The following is a 27,480-nucleotide window of genomic DNA, read 5'->3' on the forward strand; positions in this document are numbered from 1 at the left end:
ATTATTAGTAATGTATGATAATGAAACGTCTTGATTCAAAGAGAGAGGTAACACTACGAACAGAAGAGTTTCTATCAACAATATAAACCATTATTAGTAATGTAAGATAATGAAACGTCTTGATTCAAAGAGAGAGGTAACACTACGAACAGAAGAGTTTCTATCAACAATATAAACCATTATTAGTAATGTAAGATAATGAAACGTCTTGATTCAAAGAGAGAGTAACACTACGAACAGAAGAGTTTCTATCAACAATATAAACCATTATTAGTAATGTATGATAATGAAACGTCTTGATTCAAAGAGAGAGACAACACTACGAACAGAAGAGTTTCTATCAACAATATAAACCATTATTAGTAATGTATGATAATGAAACGTCTTGATTCAAAGAGAGAGTAACACTACGAACAGAAGAGTTTCTATCAACAATATAAACCATTATTAGTAATGTATGATAATGAAACGTCTTGATTCAAAGAGAGAGGTAACACTACGAACAGAAGAGTTTCTATCAACAATATAAACCATTATTAGTAATGTATGATAATGAAACGTCTTGATTCAAAGAGAGAGGTAACACTACGAACAGAAGAGTTTCTATCAACAATATAAACCATTATTAGTAATGTATGATAATGAAACGTCTTGATTCAAAGAGAGAGGTAACACTACGAACAGAAGAGTTTCTATCAACAATATAAACCATTATTAGTAATGTATGATAATGAAACGTCTTGATTCAAAGAGAGAGGTAACACTACGAACAGAAGAGTTTCTATCAACAATATAAACCATTATTAGTAATGTATGATAATGAAACGTCTTGATTCAAAGAGAGAGGTAACACTACGAACAGAAGAGTTTCTATCAACAATATAAACCATTATTAGTAATGTATGATAATGAAACGTCTTGATTCAAAGAGAGAGGTAACACTACGAACAGAAGAGTTTCTATCAACAATATAAACCATTATTAGTAATGTAAGATAATGAAACGTCTTGATTCAAAGAGAGAGGTAACACTACGAACAGAAGAGTTTCTATCAACAATATAAACCATTATTAGTAATGTATGATAATGAAACATCTTGATTCAAAGAGAGAGGTAACACTACGAACAGAAGAGTTTCTATCAACAATATAAACCATTATTAGTAATGTAAGATAATGAAACGTCTTGATTCAAAGAGAGAGGTAACACTACGAACAGAAGAGTTTCTATCAACAATATAAACCATTATTAGTAATGTATGATAATGAAACGTCTTGATTCAAAGAGAGAGTAACACTACGAACAGAAGAGTTTCTATCAACAATATAAACCATTATTAGTAATGTATGATAATGAAACGTCTTGATTCAAAGAGAGAGTAACACTACGAACAGAAGAGTTTCTATCAACAATATAAACCATTATTAGTAATGTATGATAATGAAACGTCTTGATTCAAAGAGAGAGACAACACTACGAACAGAAGAGTTTCTATCAACAATATAAACCATTATTAGTAATGTATGATAATGAAACGTCTTGATTCAAAGAGAGAGTAACACTACGAACAGAAGAGTTTCTATCAACAATATAAACCATTATTAGTAATGTATGATAATGAAACGTCTTGATTCAAAGAGAGAGGCAACACTACGAACAGAAGAGTTTCTATCAACAATATAAACCATTATTAGTAATGTATGATAATGAAACGTCTTGATTCAAAGAGAGAAGTAACACTACGAACAGAAGAGTTTCTATCAACAATATAAACCATTATTAGTAATGTATGATAATGAAACGTCTTGATTCAAAGAGAGAGGTAACACTACGAACAGAAGAGTTTCTATCAACAATATAAACCATTATTAGTAATGTATGATAATGAAACATCTTGATTCAAAGAGAGAAGTAACACTACGAACAGAAGAGTTTCTATCAACAATATAAACCATTATTAGTAATGTATGATAATGAAACGTCTTGATTCAAAGAGAGAGGTAACACTACGAACAGAAGAGTTTCTATCAACAATATAAACCATTATTAGTAATGTAAGATAATGAAACGTCTTGATTCAAAGAGAGAGGTAACACTACGAACAGAAGAGTTTCTATCAACAATATAAACCATTATTAGTAATGTAAGATAATGAAACGTCTTGATTCAAAGAGAGAGTAACACTACGAACAGAAGAGTTTCTATCAACAATATAAACCATTATTAGTAATGTAAGATAATGAAACGTCTTGATTCAAAGAGAGAGACAACACTACGAACAGAAGAGTTTCTATCAACAATATAAACCATTATTAGTAATGTATGATAATGAAACGTCTTGATTCAAAGAGAGAGAGGTAACACTACGAACAGAAGAGTTTCTATCAACAATATAAACCATTATTAGTAATGTATGATAATGAAACGTCTTGATTCAAAGAGAGAGGTAACACTACGAACAGAAGAGTTTCTATCAACAATATAAACCATTATTAGTAATGTATGATAATGAAACGTCTTGATTCAAAGAGAGAGACAACACTACGAACAGAAGAGTTTCTATCAACAATATAAACCATTATTAGTAATGTATGATAATGAAACGTCTTGATTCAAAGAGAGAGTAACACTACGAACAGAAGAGTTTCTATCAACAATATAAACCATTATTAGTAATGTAAGATAATGAAACGTCTTGATTCAAAGAGAGAGGTAACACTACGAACAGAAGAGTTTCTATCAACAATATAAACCATTATTAGTAATGTAAGATAATGAAACGTCTTGATTCAAAGAGAGAGGTAACACTACGAACAGAAGAGTTTCTATCAACAATATAAACCATTATTAGTAATGTAAGATAATGAAACGTCTTGATTCAAAGAGAGAGGTAACACTACGAACAGAAGAGTTTCTATCAACAATATAAACCATTATTAGTAATGTATGATAATGAAACGTCTTGATTCAAAGAGAGAGGTAACACTACGAACAGAAGAGTTTCTATCAACAATATAAACCATTATTAGTAATGTAAGATAATGAAACGTCTTGATTCAAAGAGAGAGTAACACTACGAACAGAAGAGTTTCTATCAACAATATAAACCATTATTAGTAATGTATGATAATGAAACATCTTGATTCAAAGAGAGAGGTAACACTACGAACAGAAGAGTTTCTATCAACAATATAAACCATTATTAGTAATGTATGATAATGAAACGTCTTGATTCAAAGAGAGAGGTAACACTACGAACAGAAGAGTTTCTATCAACAATATAAACCATTATTAGTAATGTATGATAATGAAACGTCTTGATTCAAAGAGAGACAACACTACGAACAGAAGAGTTTCTATCAACAATATAAACCATTATTAGTAATGTATGATAATGAAACGTCTTGATTCAAAGAGAGAGGTAACACTACGAACAGAAGAGTTTCTATCAACAATATAAACCATTATTAGTAATGTATGATAATGAAACGTCTTGATTCAAAGAGAGAGGTAACACTACGAACAGAAGAGTTTCTATCAACAATATAAACCATTATTAGTAATGTAAGATAATGAAACATCTTGATTCAAAGAGAGAAGTAACACTACGAACAGAAGAGTTTCTATCAACAATATAAACCATTATTAGTAATGTATGATAATGAAACGTCTTGATTCAAAGAGAGAGGTAACACTACGAACAGAAGAGTTTCTATCAACAATATAAACCATTATTAGTAATGTAAGATAATGAAACATCTTGATTCAAAGAGAGAGTAACACTACGAACAGAAGAGTTTCTATCAACAATATAAACCATTATTAGTAATGTAAGATAATGAAACGTCTTGATTCAAAGAGAGAGTAACACTACGAACAGAAGAGTTTCTATCAACAATATAAACCATTATTAGTAATGTATGATAATGAAACGTCTTGATTCAAAGAGAGAGGTAACACTACGAACAGAAGAGTTTCTATCAACAATATAAACCATTATTAGTAATGTAAGATAATGAAACGTCTTGATTCAAAGAGAGAGGTAACACTACGAACAGAAGAGTTTCTATCAACAATATAAACCATTATTAGTAATGTATGATAATGAAACGTCTTGATTCAAAGAGAGAGGTAACACTACGAACAGAAGAGTTTCTATCAACAATATAAACCATTATTAGTAATGTAAGATAATGAAACGTCTTGATTCAAAGAGAGAGACAACACTACGAACAGAAGAGTTTCTATCAACAATATAAACCATTATTAGTAATGTATGATAATGAAACATCTTGATTCAAAGAGAGAGACAACACTACGAACAGAAGAGTTTCTATCAACAATATAAACCATTATTAGTAATGTAAGATAATGAAACGTCTTGATTCAAAGAGAGAGTAACACTACGAACAGAAGAGTTTCTATCAACAATATAAACCATTATTAGTAATGTAAGATAATGAAACGTCTTGATTCAAAGAGAGAAGTAACACTACGAACAGAAGAGTTTCTATCAACAATATAAACCATTATTAGTAATGTATGATAATGAAACATCTTGATTCAAAGAGAGAGGTAACACTACGAACAGAAGAGTTTCTATCAACAATATAAACCATTATTAGTAATGTAAGATAATGAAACGTCTTGATTCAAAGAGAGAGGTAACACTACGAACAGAAGAGTTTCTATCAACAATATAAACCATTATTAGTAATGTAAGATAATGAAACATCTTGATTCAAAGAGAGAAGTAACACTACGAACAGAAGAGTTTCTATCAACAATATAAACCATTATTAGTAATGTAAGATAATGAAACGTCTTGATTCAAAGAGAGAGGTAACACTACGAACAGAAGAGTTTCTATCAACAATATAAACCATTATTAGTAATGTAAGATAATGAAACGTCTTGATTCAAAGAGAGAAGTAACACTACGAACAGAAGAGTTTCTATCAACAATATAAACCATTATTAGTAATGTATGATAATAAAACGTCTTGATTCAAAGAGAGAGACAACACTACGAACAGAAGAGTTTCTATCAACAATATAAACCATTATTAGTAATGTATGATAATGAAACGTCTTGATTCAAAGAGAGAGGTAACACTACGAACAGAAGAGTTTCTATCAACAATATAAACCATTATTAGTAATGTATGATAATGAAACGTCTTGATTCAAAGAGAGAGACAACACTACGAACAGAAGAGTTTCTATCAACAATATAAACCATTATTAGTAATGTATGATAATGAAACATCTTGATTCAAAGAGAGAGACAACACTACGAACAGAAGAGTTTCTATCAACAATATAAACCATTATTAGTAATGTAAGATAATGAAACGTCTTGATTCAAAGAGAGAAGTAACACTACGAACAGAAGAGTTTCTATCAACAATATAAACCATTATTAGTAATGTAAGATAATGAAACGTCTTGATTCAAAGAGAGAGTAACACTACGAACAGAAGAGTTTCTATCAACAATATAAACCATTATTAGTAATGTAAGATAATGAAACGTCTTGATTCAAAGAGAGAGGTAACACTACGAACAGAAGAGTTTCTATCAACAATATAAACCATTATTAGTAATGTAAGATAATGAAACATCTTGATTCAAAGAGAGAGGTAACACTACGAACAGAAGAGTTTCTATCAACAATATAAACCATTATTAGTAATGTATGATAATGAAACATCTTGATTCAAAGAGAGAGGTAACACTACGAACAGAAGAGTTTCTATCAACAATATAAACCATTATTAGTAATGTAAGATAATGAAACGTCTTGATTCAAAGAGAGAGGTAACACTACGAACAGAAGAGTTTCTATCAACAATATAAACCATTATTAGTAATGTAAGATAATGAAACGTCTTGATTCAAAGAGAGAGGTAACACTACGAACAGAAGAGTTTCTATCAACAATATAAACCATTATTAGTAATGTATGATAATGAAACGTCTTGATTCAAAGAGAGAGACAACACTACGAACAGAAGAGTTTCTATCAACAATATAAACCATTATTAGTAATGTAAGATAATGAAACGTCTTGATTCAAAGAGAGAAGTAACACTACGAACAGAAGAGTTTCTATCAACAATATAAACCATTATTAGTAATGTATGATAATGAAACATCTTGATTCAAAGAGAAGTAACACTACGAACAGAAGAGTTTCTATCAACAATATAAACCATTATTAGTAATGTAAGATAATGAAACGTCTTGATTCAAAGAGAGAGGTAACACTACGAACAGAAGAGTTTCTATCAACAATATAAACCATTATTAGTAATGTATGATAATGAAACATCTTGATCAAAGAGAGAGTAACACTACGAACAGAAGAGTTTCTATCAACAATATAAACCATTATTAGAATGTAAGATAATGAAACGTCTTGATTCAAAGAGAGAGGTAACACTACGAACAGAAGAGTTTCTATCAACAATATAAACCATTATTAGTAATGTAAGATAATGAAACATCTTGATTCAAAGAGAGAAGTAACACTACGAACAGAAGAGTTTCTATCAACAATATAAACCATTATTAGTAATGTATGATAATGAAACATCTTGATTCAAAGAGAGGTAACACTACGAACAGAAGAGTTTCTATCAACAATATAAACCATTATTAGTAATGTAAGATAATGAAACGTCTTGATTCAAAGAGAGAGGTAACACTACGAACAGAAGAGTTTCTATCAACAATATAAACCATTATTAGTAATGTAAGATAATGAAACGTCTTGATTCAAAGAGAGAAGTAACACTACGAACAGAAGAGTTTCTATGAACAATATAAACCATTATTAGTAATGTAAGATAATGAAACGTCTTGATTCAAAGAGAGAGACAACACTACGAACAGAAGAGTTTCTATCAACAATATAAACCATTATTAGTAATGTATGATAATGAAACGTCTTGATTCAAAGAGAGAGACAACACTACGAACAGAAGAGTTTCTATCAACAATATAAACCATTATTAGTAATGTAAGATAATGAAACGTCTTGATTCAAAGAGAGAGGTAACACTACGAACAGAAGAGTTTCTATCAACAATATAAACCATTATTAGTAATGTATGATAATGAAACATCTTGATTCAAAGAGAGAGGTAACACTACGAACAGAAGAGTTTCTATCAACAATATAAACCATTATTAGTAATGTATGATAATGAAACGTCTTGATTCAAAGAGAGAGACAACACTACGAACAGAAGAGTTTCTATCAACAATATAAACCATTATTAGTAATGTATGATAATGAAACATCTTGATTCAAAGAGAGAGGTAACACTACGAACAGAAGAGTTTCTATCAACAATATAAACCATTATTAGTAATGTAAGATAATGAAACGTCTTGATTCAAAGAGAGAGGTAACACTACGAACAGAAGAGTTTCTATCAACAATATAAACCATTATTAGTAATGTAAGATAATGAAACGTCTTGATTCAAAGAGAGAAGTAACACTACGAACAGAAGAGTTTCTATCAACAATATAAACCATTATTAGTAATGTATGATAATGAAACATCTTGATTCAAAGAGAGAGGTAACACTACGAACAGAAGAGTTTCTATCAACAATATAAACCATTATTAGTAATGTATGATAATAAAACGTCTTGATTCAAAGAGAGAGGTAACACTACGAACAGAAGAGTTTCTATCAACAATATAAACCATTATTAGTAATGTATGATAATGAAACATCTTGATTCAAAGAGAGAGGTAACACTACGAACAGAAGAGTTTCTATCAACAATATAAACCATTATTAGTAATGTATGATAATGAAACGTCTTGATTCAAAGAGAGAGACAACACTACGAACAGAAGAGTTTCTATCAACAATATAAACCATTATTAGTAATGTATGATAATGAAACGTCTTGATTCAAAGAGAGAAGTAACACTACGAACAGAAGAGTTTCTATCAACAATATAAACCATTATTAGTAATGTATGATAATGAAACGTCTTGATTCAAAGAGAGAGACAACACTACGAACAGAAGAGTTTCTATCAACAATATAAACCATTATTAGTAATGTATGATAATGAAACGTCTTGATTCAAAGAGAGAGGTAACACTACGAACAGAAGAGTTTCTATCAACAATATAAACCATTATTAGTAATGTAAGATAATGAAACGTCTTGATTCAAAGAGAGAGGTAACACTACGAACAGAAGAGTTTCTATCAACAATATAAACCATTATTAATAATGTATGATAATGAAACATCTTGATCAAAGAGAGAGGTAACACTACGAACAGAAGAGTTTCTATCAACAATATAAACCATTATTAGTAATGTAAGATAATGAAACGTCTTGATTCAAAGAGAGAGGTAACACTACGAACAGAAGAGTTTCTATCAACAATATAAACCATTATTAGTAATGTAAGATAATGAAACATCTTGATTCAAAGAGAGAAGTAACACTACGAACAGAAGAGTTTCTATCAACAATATAAACCATTATTAGAATGTAAGATAATGAAACGTCTTGATTCAAAGAGAGAGGTAACACTACGAACAGAAGAGTTTCTATCAACAATATAAACCATTATTAGTAATGTAAGATAATGAAAATCTTGATTCAAATAGAGAAGTAACACTACGAACAGAAGAGTTTCTATCAACAATATAAACCATTATTAGTAATGTATGATAATGAAACATCTTGATTCAAAGAGAGAGGTAACACTACGAACAGAAGAGTTTCTATCAACAATATAAACCATTATTAGTAATGTAAGATAATGAAACGTCTTGATTCAAAGAGAGAGGTAACACTACGAACAGAAGAGTTTCTATCAACAATATAAACCATTATTAGTAATGTAAGATAATGAAACATCTTGATTCAAAGAGAGAAGTAACACTACGAACAGAAGAGTTTCTATCAACAATATAAACCATTATTAGTAATGTAAGATAATGAAACGTCTTGATTCAAAGAGAGAGGTAACACTACGAACAGAAGAGTTTCTATCAACAATATAAACCATTATTAGTAATGTAAGATAATGAAAATCTTGATTCAAATAGAGAAGTAACACTACGAACAGAAGAGTTTCTATCAACAATATAAACCATTATTAGTAATGTATGATAATGAAACATCTTGATTCAAAGAGAGAGGTAACACTACGAACAGAAGAGTTTCTATCAACAATATAAACCATTATTAGTAATGTAAGATAATGAAACGTCTTGATTCAAAGAGAGGTAACACTACGAACAGAAGAGTTTCTATCAACAATATAAACCATTATTAGTAATGTAAGATAATGAAACGTCTTGATTCAAAGAGAGAGACAACACTACGAACAGAAGAGTTTCTATCAACAATATAAACCATTATTAGTAATGTATGATAATAAAACGTCTTGATTCAAAGAGAGAGACAACACTACGAACAGAAGAGTTTCTATCAACAATATAAACCATTATTAGTAATGTATGATAATGAAACGTCTTGATTCAAAGAGAGAGACAACACTACGAACAGAAGAGTTTCTATCAACAATATAAACCATTATTAGTAATGTATGATAATGAAACATCTTGATTCAAAGAGAGAGACAACACTACGAACAGAAGAGTTTCTATGAACAATATAAACCATTATTAGTAATGTAAGATAATGAAACGTCTTGATTCAAAGAGAGAAGTAACACTACGAACAGAAGAGTTTCTATCAACAATATAAACCATTATTAGTAATGTAAGATAATGAAACATCTTGATTCAAAGAGAGAAGTAACACTACGAACAGAAGAGTTTCTATCAACAATATAAACCATTATTAGAATGTAAGATAATGAAACGTCTTGATTCAAAGAGAGAGGTAACACTACGAACAGAAGAGTTTCTATCAACAATATAAACCATTATTAGTAATGTAAGATAATGAAACATCTTGATTCAAAGAGAGAAGTAACACTACGAACAGAAGAGTTTCTATCAACAATATAAACCATTATTAGAATGTAAGATAATGAAACGTCTTGATTCAAGAGAGAGGTAACACTACGAACAGAAGAGTTTCTATCAACAATATAAACCATTATTAGTAATGTAAGATAATGAAACATCTTGATTCAAAGAGAGAAGTAACACTACGAACAGAAGAGTTTCTATCAACAATATAAACCATTATTAGTAATGTATGATAATGAAACATCTTGATTCAAAGAGAGAGGTAACACTACGAACAGGAGAGTTTCTATCAACAATATAAACCATTATTAGTAATGTAAGATAATGAAACGTCTTGATTCAAAAGAGAGGTAACACTACGAACAGAAGAGTTTCTATCAACAATATAAACCATTATTAGTAATGTAAGATAATGAAACGTCTTGATTCAAAGAGAGAAGTAACACTACGAACAGAAGAGTTTCTATCAACAATATAAACCATTATTAGTAATGTAAGATAATGAAACGTCTTGATTCAAAGAGAGAGACAACACTACGAACAGAAGAGTTTCTATCAACAATATAAACCATTATTAGTAATGTATAATAATAAAACGTCTTGATTCAAAGAGAGAGACAACACTACGAACAGAAGAGTTTCTATCAACAATATAAACCATTATTAGTAATGTAAGATGATGAAACGTCTTGATTCAAGAGAGAGGTAACACTACGAACAGAAGAGTTTCTATCAACAATATAAACCATTATTAGTAATGTATGATAATGAAACATCTTGATCAAAGAGAGAGGTAACACTACGAACAGAAAAGTTTCTATGAACAATATAAACCATTATTAGTAATGTGTGATAATGAAACGTCTTGATTCAAAGAGAGAGACAACACTACGAACAGAAGAGTTTCTATCAACAATATAAACCATTATTAGTAATGTATGATAATGAAACATCTTGATTCAAAGAGAGAGACAACACTACGAACAGAAGAGTTTCTATCAACAATATAAACCATTATTAGTAATGTAAGATAATGAAACGTCTTGATTCAAAGAGAGAAGTAACACAACGAACAGAAGAGTTTCTATCAACAATATAAACCATTATTAGTAATGTAAGATAATGAAACGTCTTGATTCAAAGAGAGAGGTAACACTACGAACAGAAGAGTTTCTATCAACAATATAAACCATTATTAGTAATGTAAGATAATGAAACATCTTGATTCAAAGAGAGAAGTAACACTACGAACAGAAGAGTTTCTATCAACAATATAAACCATTATTAGTAATGTAAGATAATGAAACATCTTGATTCAAAGAGAGAAGTAACACTACGAACAGAAGAGTTTCTATCAACAATATAAACCATTATTAGAATGTAAGATAATGAAACGTCTTGATTCAAAGAGAGGTAACACTACGAACAGAAGAGTTTCTATCAACAATATAAACCATTATTAGTAATGTAAGATAATGAAACGTCTTGATTCAAAGAGAGAGATAACACTACGAACAGAAGAGTTTCTATCAACAATATAAACCATTATTAGTAATGTATGATAATGAAACATCTTGATTCAAAGAGAGAGGTAACACTACGAACAGAAGAGTTTCTATCAACAATATAAACCATTATTAGTAATGTATGATAATGAAACATCTTGATTCAAAGAGAGAAGTAACACTACGAACAGAAGAGTTTCTATCAACAATATAAACCATTATTAGTAATGTATGATAATGAAACATCTTGATTCAAAGAGAGAGACAACACTACGAACAGAAGAGTTTCTATCAACAATATAAACCATTATTAGTAATGTAAGATAATGAAACGTCTTGATTCAAAGAGAGAGGTAACACTACGAACAGAAGAGTTTCTATCAACAATATAAACCATTATTAGTAATGTAAGATAATGAAACGTCTTGATTCGAAATGCTTCTAGCAGCAATGTAAATAGTTATTAGTGGTCACAATTTTTATTTCTGGTCAAGAGAAACCACGTTTTTAAACAAGTACAAAGAACCTAACCACTCATAAGAAATACCATTTTATAGATCATCCTTCTATATTCATCTGTCACACTAAAAGAAACATTATATAACATGTATTTATATTTCCATGATTGTATTTATAACAATATCTTCGCAACTAGTTAGTTTGTTTTTTGTAGTTCAAAGGACACAGAGTTGTGTGTTTTGTTAGTTTTTCTATCCTAAATTAAAGTTTACTTGTTTGTTTGAATTTTAGCCGTCCTTAATTTAGCAGCGTAAGTCTAGACGGAAGGCAGCCAATCATCACCACCCACCGCCAACTTTTAGGCTACCCTTTTATCAACGAATAGTGGGATTGGTCGTAATATTATAACGCTCCCACGGCTGAAAGGGCAAGCATGTTTAGTGTGACGGGATTCGAATCTGCGACCCTCAGATTACGAGTCGAGAGCCTTAACCACCTGACCATGCCGGGTCTTGAAAAATACCGATGTTTCAGTTTTGTTCTTTCTCAAAACTTACCTGCATAATTCCTGGTCTGAAATGAAACAAATAGAAAACATCCTATTTCATCTTTTCACACAACAGTAGGAATGCTATATTAAATCTTTCTCGCTCAGAAAATTTTGTGTTATTCAAATTAAGGGCGATATTTAGAAATGTCATCTTACACACGCCATCTGTCGGAGTGAATGTTAGTGTACTAGTGGCGACACCGTGTGTTTGTTTATAATATTGTTCTTCAAACACAAAATGAGCCCGTTTGACAATGTTTAATAAGAAGGCATAAGGTTTCAATACATAACAGAATTCTCGCTGGTAAACCGTTGTCTTCTACTAGTTTACTTGGATAATCTCTAAGATTTTATCTAGTGTGGTGCTTGTATATAAAGAAATAACACCAAGGTCAAAAAGTAGTTCGAACGCGTCACCCTCTGATTACGATTGGAGCGCCTCAGTCACCTGGGCCTGCCGAGCCGTCGTTCCTAGAGAGAAATATGCAGAGAGTAGTTTTACCTTCCTTATTTGCTCCGCACAAAGCGTTCTAACTATATTAGTGATTTTTGGTGAAAGGATTGTAAAAGCAGATTTTCCATTGGAAAATATTTTGTTGCTGGATCAAAGTTGAAATTAAAAGAGGTTATCTGTTGGTTTGGATATTCGTAAAGGTTTGACACTGACTGTCTTGTTCATAATTACTAAATAAATTGTATCCTAAATTGTAAAAAAAAAAAAAAAAAAACAAGTTCGTATATTACAATATTTGTATGGTTTGTAGTGACAATTTTACAAACTGTTTGTTTGTTAATTTCGCGCAAAGGTACACGAGGACTATTTGCACTAGCCGTCCCTAATTTAGCAGTGTATGACTAGAGGGAAGGCAGCTAGTCGTCACCACCCACCGCCAACTCTTAGGCCTACTCTTTTACTAACGAAGAATGGGATTGACTGTCACATTATAACGCGCTCACGACCGAAATGGCGAGTATGTTTGGTGCGATGGGGATTTGAAGCCCTCGAGCCTCGGATTACGATTGTGCCTTATCCACCTGGGTAATCACAAATTGTCCTCCTAATAATAATATAATAATACTAAAAACAATGTTAAGCAATTTATCTGGACTATCACACCGTTATTTCAGTTTGTTTGTGTTTTGATCCTAACCTTTTGGGTCAAGCCTTTTACAGGTGCAAACTGTTTAGTAAACTTTAGGCAAGCCTTCCACAGGTGCTAACTGTTTAGTAAACTTTAGTCAAGCCTTCCACAGGGGCAAACTGTTTAGTAAACTTTAGTCAAGCCTTCTACAGGTGCAAACTGTTTAGTAAACTTTAGGAAAGATCCTGTTGTTTACCAAATGTTACACATCTTAGGTGCTGTATTTAAATAAAAACAAAATAAGTAACGTAATGATAGTTCAAATAAATTACTTAATGCAAATTTAGGTAATTATGTTAAAATAAATTACTTAATGCAAATTTAGGTAATTATGTTAAAATAAATTACTTAATACAAATTTAGGTACATATGTTAAAAATAAATTATTTAATACAAATTTAGGTACTTATGTTAAAAATGAATTACTTAATACAAATTTAGGTACTTATGTTAAAATAAATTACTCAATACAAATTTAGGTACTAATGTTAAAAATAAATTACTTAATACAAATTTAGGTATTAATATTAAAATAAATTACTTAATACAAATTTAGGTACTTATGTTAAAATAAATTACTTAATACAAATTTAGGTACTTACGTTAAAATAAATTACTCAATACAAATTTAGGTACTTCTGTTAATATAAATTACTCAATACAAATTTAGGTACTTATGTTAAAATAAATTACTTAATACAACTTTAGTTACTTGTGTTAAAATAAATTACTTAATACAAATTCAGGTACTTATGTTAAAAATAAATTACTTAATACAAATTTAGGTACTTATGTTAAAATAAATTACTTAATACAAATTTAGGTACTAATATTAAAATAAATTACTTAATACAAATTTAGGTACATATGTTAAAATAAATTACTTAATACAAATTTAGGTACTTCTGTTAAAATAAATTACTTAATACAAATTTAGGTACTTATGTTAAAATAAATTACTTAATACAAATTTAGGTACTTACGTTAAAATAAATTACTTAATACAAATTTAGGTACTTCTGTTAAAATAAATTACTTAATACAAATTTAGGTACTTATGTTAAAAATAAATTACTTAATACAAATTTAGGTACTTATGTTAAAATAAATTACTCAATACAAATTTAGGTACTTATGTTAAAAATAAATTATTTAATACAAATTTAGGTACTGATGTTAAAATAAGTTACTTAATACAAATTTAGGTACTTATGTTAAAAATAAATTATTTAATACAAATTTAGGTACTGATGTTAAAATAAGTTACTTAATACAAATTTAGGTACTTATGTTAAAATAAATTATTTAATACAAATTTAGGTACTGATGTTAAAATAAGTTACTTAATACAAATTTAGGTACTTATGTTAAAAATAAATTATTTAATACAAATTTAGGAACTGATGTTAAAATAAAATACTCAATACAAATATAGGTAATTATGTTAAAAATAAATTACTTAATACAAATTTAGGTACTTCTGTTAAAAGTCTGAAAAGCTACTAATATTGAACAAAATAATATAACAATATTAAAAATTGTATGGCTCTGGCAACAATATTACAAACTGTAAAGCAAGCAGCAACAGTATGACATTATAACAAACTGTAGACATCCTACCAACAGTATAAAATTATTACAAACTGTAGACATCCTACCAACAGAATAGCATTATGACAAACTGTAGAGATCCTACCAACAGTATAAAATTATTACAAACTGTAGACATCCTACCAACAGAATAGCATTATGACAAACTGTAGAGATCCTACCAACAGTATAACATTATTACAAACTGTAGCCATCCTACCAACAGTATGACATTATTACAAACTGTAGACATCCTACCAACAGTATGACATTATTACAAACTGTAGACATCCTACCAACAGTATAGCATTATTACAAACTGTAGACATCCTACCAACACTATAGCATTATGACAAACTGTAGACATCCTACCAACAGAATAGCATTATGACAAACTGTAGAGATCCTACCAACAGTATAACATTATTACAAACTGTAGCCATCCTACCAACAGTATGTATGACATCCTACCAACAGTATGACATTATTACAAACTGTAGACATCCTACCAACAGTATGACATTATTACAAACTGTAGACATCCTACCAACAGTATAGCATTATTACAAACTGTAGACATCCTACCAACAGTATAGCATTATTACAAACTGTAGACATCCTACCAACAGTATAGCATTATGACAACTGTAGCTGTAGACATCCTACCAACTGTAGACATTATAGCATTATGACAAACTGTAGACATCCTACCAAGTATAGCATTATGACAAACTGTAGAGATCCTACCAACAGTATGACATTATAACAAACTGTAGACATCCTACTAACAGTATAGCATTATTACAAACTGAAGACATCCTACCAAAAGTATAGCATTATTACAAACTGTAGAAATCCTACCAACAGTATGCATTATTACAAACTGTAGACATCCTACCAACAGTATAGCATTATGGCAAACTATAGAGATCCTACCAACAGTATAGCATTATGACAAACTGTAGAGATCCTACCAACAGTATGACATTATAACAAACTGTAGACATCCTACCAACAGTATGACATTAGACAAACTGTAGACATCCTACCAACAGTATGACATTATTACAAACTGTAGACATCCTACCAACAGGTATGACATTATTACAAACTGTAGACATCCTACCAACAATATGACATTATGACAAACTGTAGAGATCCTACCAACAATATGACATTATGACAAACTGTAGACATCCTACCAACAGTATGACATTATGACATTATGACAAACTGTAGACATCCTACCAACAATATGACATTATTACAAACTGTAGACATCCTACCAACAATATGACATTATTACAAACTGTAGACATCCTACCAACAATATGACATTATTACAAACTGTAGAGATCCTACCAACAATATGACATTATTACAAACTGTAGACATCCTACCAACAATATGACATTATTACAAACTGTAGAGATCCTACCAAACACAGTATGACATTATGACAAACTGTAGACATCCTACCAACAATATGACATTATTACAAACTGTAGACATCCTACCAACAGTATGACATTATTACAAACTGTAGACATCCTACCAACAGTATGACATTATTACAAACTGTAGACATCCTACCAACAGTATGACATTATTACAAACTGTAGACATCCTACCAACAGTATGACATTATTACAAACTGTAGACATCCTACCAACAGTATGACATTATTACAAACTGTAGACATCCTACCAACAGTATGACATTATTACAAACTGTAGACATCCTACCAACATTACAAACTGTAGACATCCTACCAACAATATGACATTATTACAAACTGTAGACATCCTACCAACAGTATGACATTATTACAAACTGTAGAGATCCTACCAACAGTATGACATTATGACAAACTGTAGACATCCTACCAACAATATGACATTATTACAAACTTACCAACAACTGTACATCCTACCAACAGTATAGGATTATGACAAACTGTAGAGATCCTACCAACAGTATGACATTATTACAAACTGTAGACATCCTACCAACAATATGACATTATTACAAACTGTAGAGATCCTACCAACAGTATGACATTATGACAAACTGTAGAGATCCTACCAACAGTATGACATTATTACAAACTGTAGACATCCTACCAACAATATGACATTATGACAAACTGTAGACATCCTACCAACAATATGACATTATTACAAACTGTAGACATCCTACCAACAGTATGACATTATGACAAACTGTAGACATCCTACCAACAATATGACATTATGACAAACTGTAGACATCCTACCAACAGTATGACATTATGACAAACTGTAGACATCCTACCAACAATATGTACTGTAGACATCCTACCAACAATATGACATTATTACAAACTGTACATCCTACCAACAATATGACATTATTACAAACTGTAGATGACATCCTACCAACAATATGACATTATTACAAACTGTAGACATCCTACCAACATTATTATAGACATTATATGACATTATTACAAACTGTAGAGATCCTACCAACAGACATTATGACAAACTGTAGACATTCCCTACCAACAATATGACATTATTACAAACTGTAGACATCCTACCAACAGTATGACATTATGACAAACTGTAGACATCCTACCAACAATAATAGACATCCTACCAACATATGACATTATACAAACTGTAGACATCCTACCAACAGTATGACATTATTACAAACTGTAGACATCCTACCAACTACAAACTGTAGACATCCTACCAACAATATGACATTATTACAAACTGTAGACATTCTACCAACAGTATGACATTATTACAAACTGTAGACATCCTACCAACAGTATGACATTATGACAAACTGTAGACATCCTACCAACAGTATGACATTATTACAAACTGTAGACATCCCACCAACAATATGACATTATTACAAACTGTAGACATCCTACCAACATGACATTATACTGTAGACATCCTACCAACAATATATGACAAACTGTAGACATCCTACCAACAATATGACATTATTACAAACTGTAGACATCCTACCAACAGTATGACATTATGACAAACTGTGACATCCTTATGACAAACTGTAGACATCCTACCAACAATATGACATTATTACAAACTGTAGACATCCTACCAACAGTATGACATTTACTGTAGACATCCTACCAACTGTAGACATCCTGTACCAACAACAGTATGACATTATGACAAACTGTAGACATCCTACCAACAGTATGACATTATGACAAACTGTAGACATCCTACCAACAGTATGACATTATTACAAACTGTAGACATCCTACCAACAATATGACATTATGACAAACTGTAGACATCCTACCAACAGTATGACATTATTACAAACTGTAGACATCCTACCAACAGTATGACATTATGACAAACTGTAGACATCCTACCAACAGTATGACATTATGACAAACTGTAGACATTATGACATTACAAACTGTAGAGATCCTACCAACAATATGACATTATTACAAACTGTAGACATCCTACCAACAATATGACATTATGACAAACTGTAGACATCCTACCAACAGTATGACATTATGACAAACTGTAGAGATCCTACCAACAATATGACATTATACAAACTGTAGACATCCTACCACAAGTATGACATTATGACAAACTGTAGACATCCTACCAACAATATGACATTATTACAAACTGTAGACATCCTACCAACAGTATGACATTATGACAAACTGTAGACATCCTACCAACAATATGACATTATTACAAACTGTAGAGATCCTACCAACAGTATGACATTATGACAAACTGTAGACATCCTACCAACAATATGACATTATTACAAACTGTAGACATCCTACCAACAATATGACATTATTACAAACTGTAGACATCCTACCAACAATATGACATTATTACAAACTGTAGACATCCTACCAACAGTATGACATTATGACAAACTGTAGACATCCTACCAACAGTATGACATTATGACAAACTGTAGACATCCTACCAACAATATGACATTATTACAAACTGTAGACATCCTACCAACAGTATGACATTATGACAAACTGTAGACATCCTACCAACAATATGACATTATTACAAACTGTAGAGATCCTACCAACAGTATGACATTATGACTGTAGAATCCTGTAGACATTATCCTGTATCCTACCAACAATATGACATTATTACAAACTGTAGAGATCCTACCAACAATATGACATTATTACAAACTGTAGACATCCTACCAACAATATGACATTATTACAAACTGTAGACATCCTACCAACAATATGACATTATTACAAACTGTAGAGATCCTACCAACAATATGACATTATTACAAACTGTAGACATCCTACCAACAATATGACATTATGACAAACTGTAGACATCCTACCAACAATATGACATTATTACAAACTGTAGACATCCTACCAACAATATGACATTATTACAAACTGTAGAGATCCTACCAACAGTATGACATTATTACAAACTGTAGACATCCTACCAACAGTATGACATTATGACAAACTGTAGACATCCTACCAACAATATGACATTATTACAAACTGTAGACATCCTACCAACAATATGACATTATTACAAACTGTAGAGATCCTACCAACAGTATGACATTATGACAAACTGTAGACATCCTACCAACAGTATGACATTATGACAAACTGTAGACATCCTACCAACAATATGACATTATTACAAACTGTAGACATCCTACCAACAGTATGACATTATGACAAACTGTAGACATCCTACCAACAGTATGACATTATGACAAACTGTAGACATCCTACCAACAATATGACATTATGACAAACTGTAGACATCCTACCAACAATATGACATTATGACAAACTGTAGACATCCTACCAACAATATGACATTATGACAAACTGTAGACATCCTACCAACAGTATGACATTATTACAAACTGTAGACATCCTACCAACAGTATGACATTATGACAAACTGTAGACATCCTACCAACAATATGACATTATTACAAACTGTAGACATCCTACCAACATGACATTATTATGACATTATGACAAACTGTAGACATCCTACCAACAATATGACATTATTACAAACTGTAGAGATCCTACCAACAGTATGACATTATGACAAACTGTAGACATCCTACCAACAATATGACATTATTACAAACTGTAGAGATCCTACCAACAGTATAATATTATGACAAACTGTAGAGATCCTACCAACAATATGACATTATTACAAACTGTAGACATCCTACCAACAGTATGACATTATGACAAACTGACATTATTACAAACTGTAGACATCCTACCAACAATATGACATTATGACAAACTGTAGACATCCTACCAACAATATGACATTATGACAAACTGTAGACATCCTACCAACAGTATGACATTATGACAAACTGTAGACATCCTACCAACAGTATGACATTATGACAAACTGTAGACATCCTACCAACAGTATGACATTATTACAAACTGTAGACATCCTACCAACAGTATGACATTATGACAAACTGTAGACATCCTACCAACAATATGACATTATTACAAACTGTAGACATCCTACCAACAGTATGACATTATGACAAACTGTAGACATCCTACCAACAATATAGCATTATTACAAACTGTAGAGATCCTACCAACAGTATGACATTATGACAAACTGTAGACATCCTACCAACAATATGACATTATTACAAACTGTAGAGATCCTACCAACAGTATGACATTATGACAAACTGTAGACATCCTACCAACAATATGACATTATTACAAACTGTAGACATCCTACCAACAGTATGACATTATGACAAACTGTAGACATCCTACCAACAATATGATATTATTACAAACTGTAGACATCCTACCAACAATATGACATTATGACAAACTGTAGACATCCTACCAACAGTATGACATTATGACAAACTGTAGACATCCTACCAACAATATGACATTATTACAAACTGTAGACATCCTACCAACAATATGACATTATGACAAACTGTAGACATCCTACCAACAATATGACATTATTACAAACTGTAGAGATCCTACCAACAATATGACATTATGACAAACTGTAGACATCCTACCAACAATATGACATTATTACAAACTGTAGACATCCTACCAACAGTATGACATTATGACAAACTGTAGACATCCTACCAACAATATGACATTATTACAAACTGTAGACATCCTACCAACAATATGACATTATGACAAACTGTAGAGATCCTACAACAACAATATGACATTATGACATTATTACAAACTGTAGACATCCTACCAACAATATGACATTATTACAAACTGTAGAGATCCTACCAACAGTATGACATTATGACAAACTGTAGAGATCCTACCAACAATATGACTTAAAACTGTAGACATCCTACCAACAGTATGACATTATGACAAACTGTAGACATCCTACCAACAATATGACATTATGACAAACTGTAGACATCCTACCAACAGTATGACATTATTACAAACTGTAGAGATCCTACCAACAGTATGACATTATTACAAACTGTAGAGATCCTACCAACAGTATGACATTATGACAAACTGTAGACATCCTACCAACAGTATGACATTATTACAAACTGTAGACATCTTACCAACAGTATGACATTATTACAAACTGTAGAGATCCTACCAACAATATGACATTATTACAAACTGTAGACATCCTACCAACAGTATGACATTATGACAAACTGTAGACATCCTACCAACAATATGACATTATGACAAACTGTAGACATCCTACCAACAGTATGACATTATTACAAACTGTAGACATCCTACCAACAGTATGACATTATTACAAACTGTAGAGATCCTACCAACAATATGACATTATTACAAACTGTAGACATCCTACCAAGAGTATGACATTATGACAAACTGTAGACATCCTACCAACAATATGACATTATGACAAACTGTAGACATCCTACCAACAATATGATATTATGACAAACTGTAGACATCCTACCAACAGTATGACATTATTACAAACTGTTGACATCCTACCAACAGTATGACATTATTACAAACTGTAGACATCCTACCAACAGTATGACATTATGACAAACTGTAGACATCCTACCAACAATATGACATTATTACAAACTGTAAAGATCCTACCAACAGTATGACATTATGAGAAACTGTAGACATCCTACCAACAATATGACATTATTACAAACTGTAGAGATCCTACCAACAGTATGACATTATAACAAACTGTAGACATCCTACCAACAGTATGACATTATTACAAACTGTAGAGATCCTACCAACAGTATGACATTATAACAAACTGTAGACATCCTACCAACAGTATGACATTATTACAAACTGTAGACATCCTACCAACAATATGACATTATTACAAACTGTAGAGATCCTACCAACAATATGACATTTTTATAAACTATAAAAATCCTACCAACAAGCTCCTAGCGACAATGTATGAGTTTGTTCTTGCTATATTATAAGAGATATTGTAGTGGTCAAACAGTATACTAATCAGATATTTGTTTCAAAAACAAGTTAATTATATGGTGAAAGTATTATAAATAATATGAGTCCTAAATATAGATTAAGAACTTCAAGAAGACGAGAGTAGAAACTTTATATCTAGAACGGTACAAACAGATCATGCTCTGAAAAAAAAAATTTGTGATGTAATGAAACAAGCTAACAAACTCTACTATGAAATGGTACAATGAAACAAGCTAACAAACTCTACTATGAAACGGTACAATGAAACAAGTTAACAAACTCTACTATGAAACGGTACAATGAAACAAGTTAACAAACTCTACTAAGAAACGGTACAATGAAACAAGTTTACAAACTCTACTATGAAACGGTACAATGAAACAAGTTAACAAACTCTACTATTAAAGTGTACAATGAAACAAGTTAACAAACTCTACTATTAAAGTGTACAATGAAACAAGTTAACAAACTCTACTAAGAAACGGTAAAATGTAACAAGCTAACAAACTCTACTATGAAACGGTACAAGCTAACAAACTCTACAATGAAACAAGTTAACAAACTCTACTATGAAACGGTACAATGAAACAAGCTAACAAACTCTACTATGAAACGGTACAATGAAACAAGCTAACAAACACTACTATGAAACGGTACAATGAAACAAGCTAACAAACTCTACTATGAAACGGTACAATGAAACAAGTTAACAAACTCTACTATGAAACGGTACAATGAAACAAGTTAACAAACTCTACTATTAAAGTGTACAATGAAACAAGTTAACAAACTCTACTATTAAAGTGTACAATGAAACAAGTTAACAAACTCTACTATTAAAGTGTACAATGAAACAAGTTAACAAACTCTACTAAGAAACGGTAAAATGTAACAAGCTAACAAACTCTACTATTAAAGTGTACAATGAAACAAGTTAACAAACTCTACTAAGAAACGGTAAAATGAAACAAGCTAACAAACTCTACTATGAAACGGTACAATGAAACAAGCTAACAAACTCTACTATGAAACGGTACAAGCTAACAAACTCTACAATGAAACAAGTTAACAAACTCTACTGTGAAACGGTACAATGAAACAAGCTAACAAACCCTACTATTAAAGTGTACAATGAAACAAGTTAACAAACTCTACTAAGAAACGGTAAAATGAAACAAGCTAACAAACTCTACTATGAAACGGTACAATGAAACAAGCTAACAAACTCTACTATGAAACGGTACAAGCTAACAAACTCAACAATGAAACAAGTTAACAAACTCTACTATGAAACGGTACAATGAAACAAGCTAACAAACTCTACTATGAAACGGTACAATGAAACAAGTTAACAAACTCTACTATTAAAGTGTACAATGAAACAAGTTAACAAACTCTACTAAGAAACGGTAAAATGAAACAAGCTAACAAACTCTACTATAAAACGGTACAATGAAACAAGTTAAGAAACTCTACTATGAAACGGTACAATGAAACAAGTTAACAAACTCTACAATGAAACAAGTTAACAAACTCTACTATGAAACGGTACAATGAAACAAGTTAACAAACTCTACAATGAAATAAGTTAATAACCTCTACTATGAAACGGTACAATGAAACAAGTTATCAAGCTCTACTGTGAAACGGTACAATGAAACAAGCTCTACTGTGAAACGGTACAATGAAACAAACTCTACTGTGAAACGGTACAATGAAACAAGCTCTACTGTGAAACGGTACAATGAAACAATCTCTACTGTGAAACGGTACAATGAAACAAACTCAACTGTGAAACGGTACAATGAAACAAGCTCTACTGTGAAACGGTACAATGAAACAAGCTCTACTCAGAAACGGTACAATGAAACAAGCTCTACTGTGAAACGGTACAATGAAACAAGCTCTACTAGGAAACGGTACAATGAAACAAGCTAACAAACTCTACTATGAAACGGTACAATGAAACAAGTTAACAAGCTCTACTATGAAACGGTACAATGAAACAAGTTAACAAACTCTACTATGAAACGGTACAATGAAACAAGCTCTACTATGAAACGGTACAATGAAACAAGCTCTACTGTGAAACGGTACAATGAAACAAACTCTACTGTGAAACGGTACAATAAAACAAGCTCTACTAAAAAACGGTACAATGAAACAAGCTCTACTGTGAAACGGTACAATGAAACAAGCTCTACTAGGAAACGGTACAATGAAACAAGCTCTACTGTGAAACGGTACAATGAAACAAGCTCTACTGTGAAACGGTACAATGAAACAAGCTCTACTATGAAACGGTACAATGAAACAAACTCTACTGTGAAACGGTACAATGAAACAAGCTCTACTATGAAACGGTACAATGAAACAAGCTCTACTGTGAAACGGTACAATGAAACAAACTCTACTGTGAAACGGTACAATGAATCAAGCTCTACTGTGAAACGGTTCAATGAAACAAACTCTACTGTGAAACGGTACAATGAAACAAGCTCTACTGTGAAACGGTACAATGAAACAAGCTCTACTATGAAACGGTACAATGAAACAATCTCTACTGTGAAACGGTACAATGAAACAAACCTCTACTGTGAAACGGTACAATGAAACAAGCTCTACTATGAAACGGTACAATGAAACAAGCTCTACTGTGAAACGGTACAATGAAACAAGCTCTACTGTGAAACGGTACAATGAAACAAGCTCTACTATGAAACGGTACAATGAAACAATCTCTACTGTGAAACGGTACAATGAAACAAGCTCCACTGTGAAACGGTACAATGAAACAAGCTCTACTGTGAAACGGTACAATGAAACAAGCTCTACTATAAAACGGTACAATGAAACAAGCTCTACTGTGAAACGGTACAATGAAACAAGCTCTACTGTGAAACGGTACAATGAAACAAGCTCTACTATGAAACGGTACAATGAAACAATCTCTACTGTGAAACGGTACAATGAAACAAGCTCTACTGTGAAACGGTACAATGAAACAAGCTCTACTGTGAAACGGTACAATGAAACAAGCTCTACTATAAAACGGTACAATGAAACAAGCTCTACTGTGAAACGGTACAATGAAACAAGCTCTACTGTGAAACGGTACAATGAAACAAGCTCTACTGTGAAACGGTACAATGAAACAAGCTCTACTAGGAAACGGTACAATGAAACAAGCTAACAAACTCTACTATGAAACGGTACAATGAAACAAGTTAACAAGCTCTACTATGAAACGGTACAATGAAACAAGTTAACAAGCTCTACTATGAAACGGTACAATGAAACAAGTTAACAAACTCTACTATGAAACGGTACAATGAAACAAGTTAACAAACTCTACTATGAAACGGTACAATGAAACAAGCTCTACTATGAAACGGTACAATGAAACAAGTTAACAAACTCTACTATGAAACGGTACAATGAAACAAGCTCTACTATGAAACGGTACAATGAAACAAGCTCTACTGTGAAACGGTACAATGAAACAAACTCTACTGTGAAACGGTACAATAAAACAAGCTCTACTAGGAAACGGTACAATGAAACAAGCTCTACTGTGAAACGGTACAATGAAACAAGCTCTACTAGGAAACGGTACAATGAAACAAGCTCTACTGTGAAACGGTACAATGAAACAAGCTCTACTAGGAAACGGTACAATGAAACAAGCTCTACTATGAAACGGTACAATGAAACAAACTCTACTGTGAAACGGTACAATGAAACAAGCTCTACTATGAAACGGTACAATGAAACAAGCTCTACTGTGAAACGGTACAATGAAACAAACTCTACTGTGAAACGGTACAATGAAACAAGCTCTACTGTGAAACGGTACAATGAAACAAGCTCTATTGTGAAACGGTACAATGAAACAAGCTCTACTGTGAAACGGTACAATGAAACAAACTCTACTGTGAAACGGTACAATGAAACAAGCTCTACTAGGAAACGGTACAATGAAACAAGCTCTACTATGAAACGGTACAATGAAACAAGCTCTACTGTGAAACGGTACAATGAAACAAGCTCTACTAGGAAACGGTACAATGAAACAAGCTCTACTGTGAAACGGTACAATGAAACAAGCTCTACTAGGAAACGGTACAATGAAACAAGCTCTACTTTGAAACGGTACAATGAAACAAGCTCTACTAGGAAACGGTACAATGAAACAAGCTCTACTGTGAAACGGTACAATGAAACAAGCTCTACTGTGAAACGGTACAATGAAACAAGCTCTACTATGAAACGGTACAATTAAACAAGCTCTACTGTGAAACGGTACAATGAAACAAGTTAACAAACTCTACAATGAAACAAGTTAACAAACTCTACTATGAAACGGTACAATGAAACAAGTTAACAAACTCTACAATGAAATAAGTTAATAACCTCTACTATGAAACGGTACAATGAAACAAGTTATCAAGCTCTACTGTGAAACGGTACAATGAAACAAGCTCTACTGTGAAACGGTACAATGAAACAAACTCTACTGTGAAACGGTACAATGAAACAAGCTCTACTGTGAAACGGTACAATGAAACAATCTCTACTGTGAAACGGTACAATGAAACAAACTCAACTGTGAAACGGTACAATGAAACAAGCTCTACTGTGAAACGGTACAATGAAACAAGCTCTACTCTGAAACGGTACA

At 31.7% G+C, this 27,480-nt stretch overlaps 1 protein-coding gene across 1 annotated transcript in view; it reads left to right on the forward strand.

The window, feature by feature from the left end:
* Positions 1–27,480, forward strand: part of LOC143242335 (neurotrimin-like) — a 471,256-nt gene that overhangs the window by 179,922 nt on the left and 263,854 nt on the right. The gene's annotated exons all lie outside the window — the stretch shown is intronic.

This window comes from Tachypleus tridentatus, unplaced genomic scaffold (genome assembly GCF_004210375.1).
Source record: "Tachypleus tridentatus isolate NWPU-2018 unplaced genomic scaffold, ASM421037v1 Hic_cluster_2, whole genome shotgun sequence".
NCBI classification, from domain to species: Eukaryota; Metazoa; Arthropoda; class Merostomata; order Xiphosura; family Limulidae; genus Tachypleus; species Tachypleus tridentatus.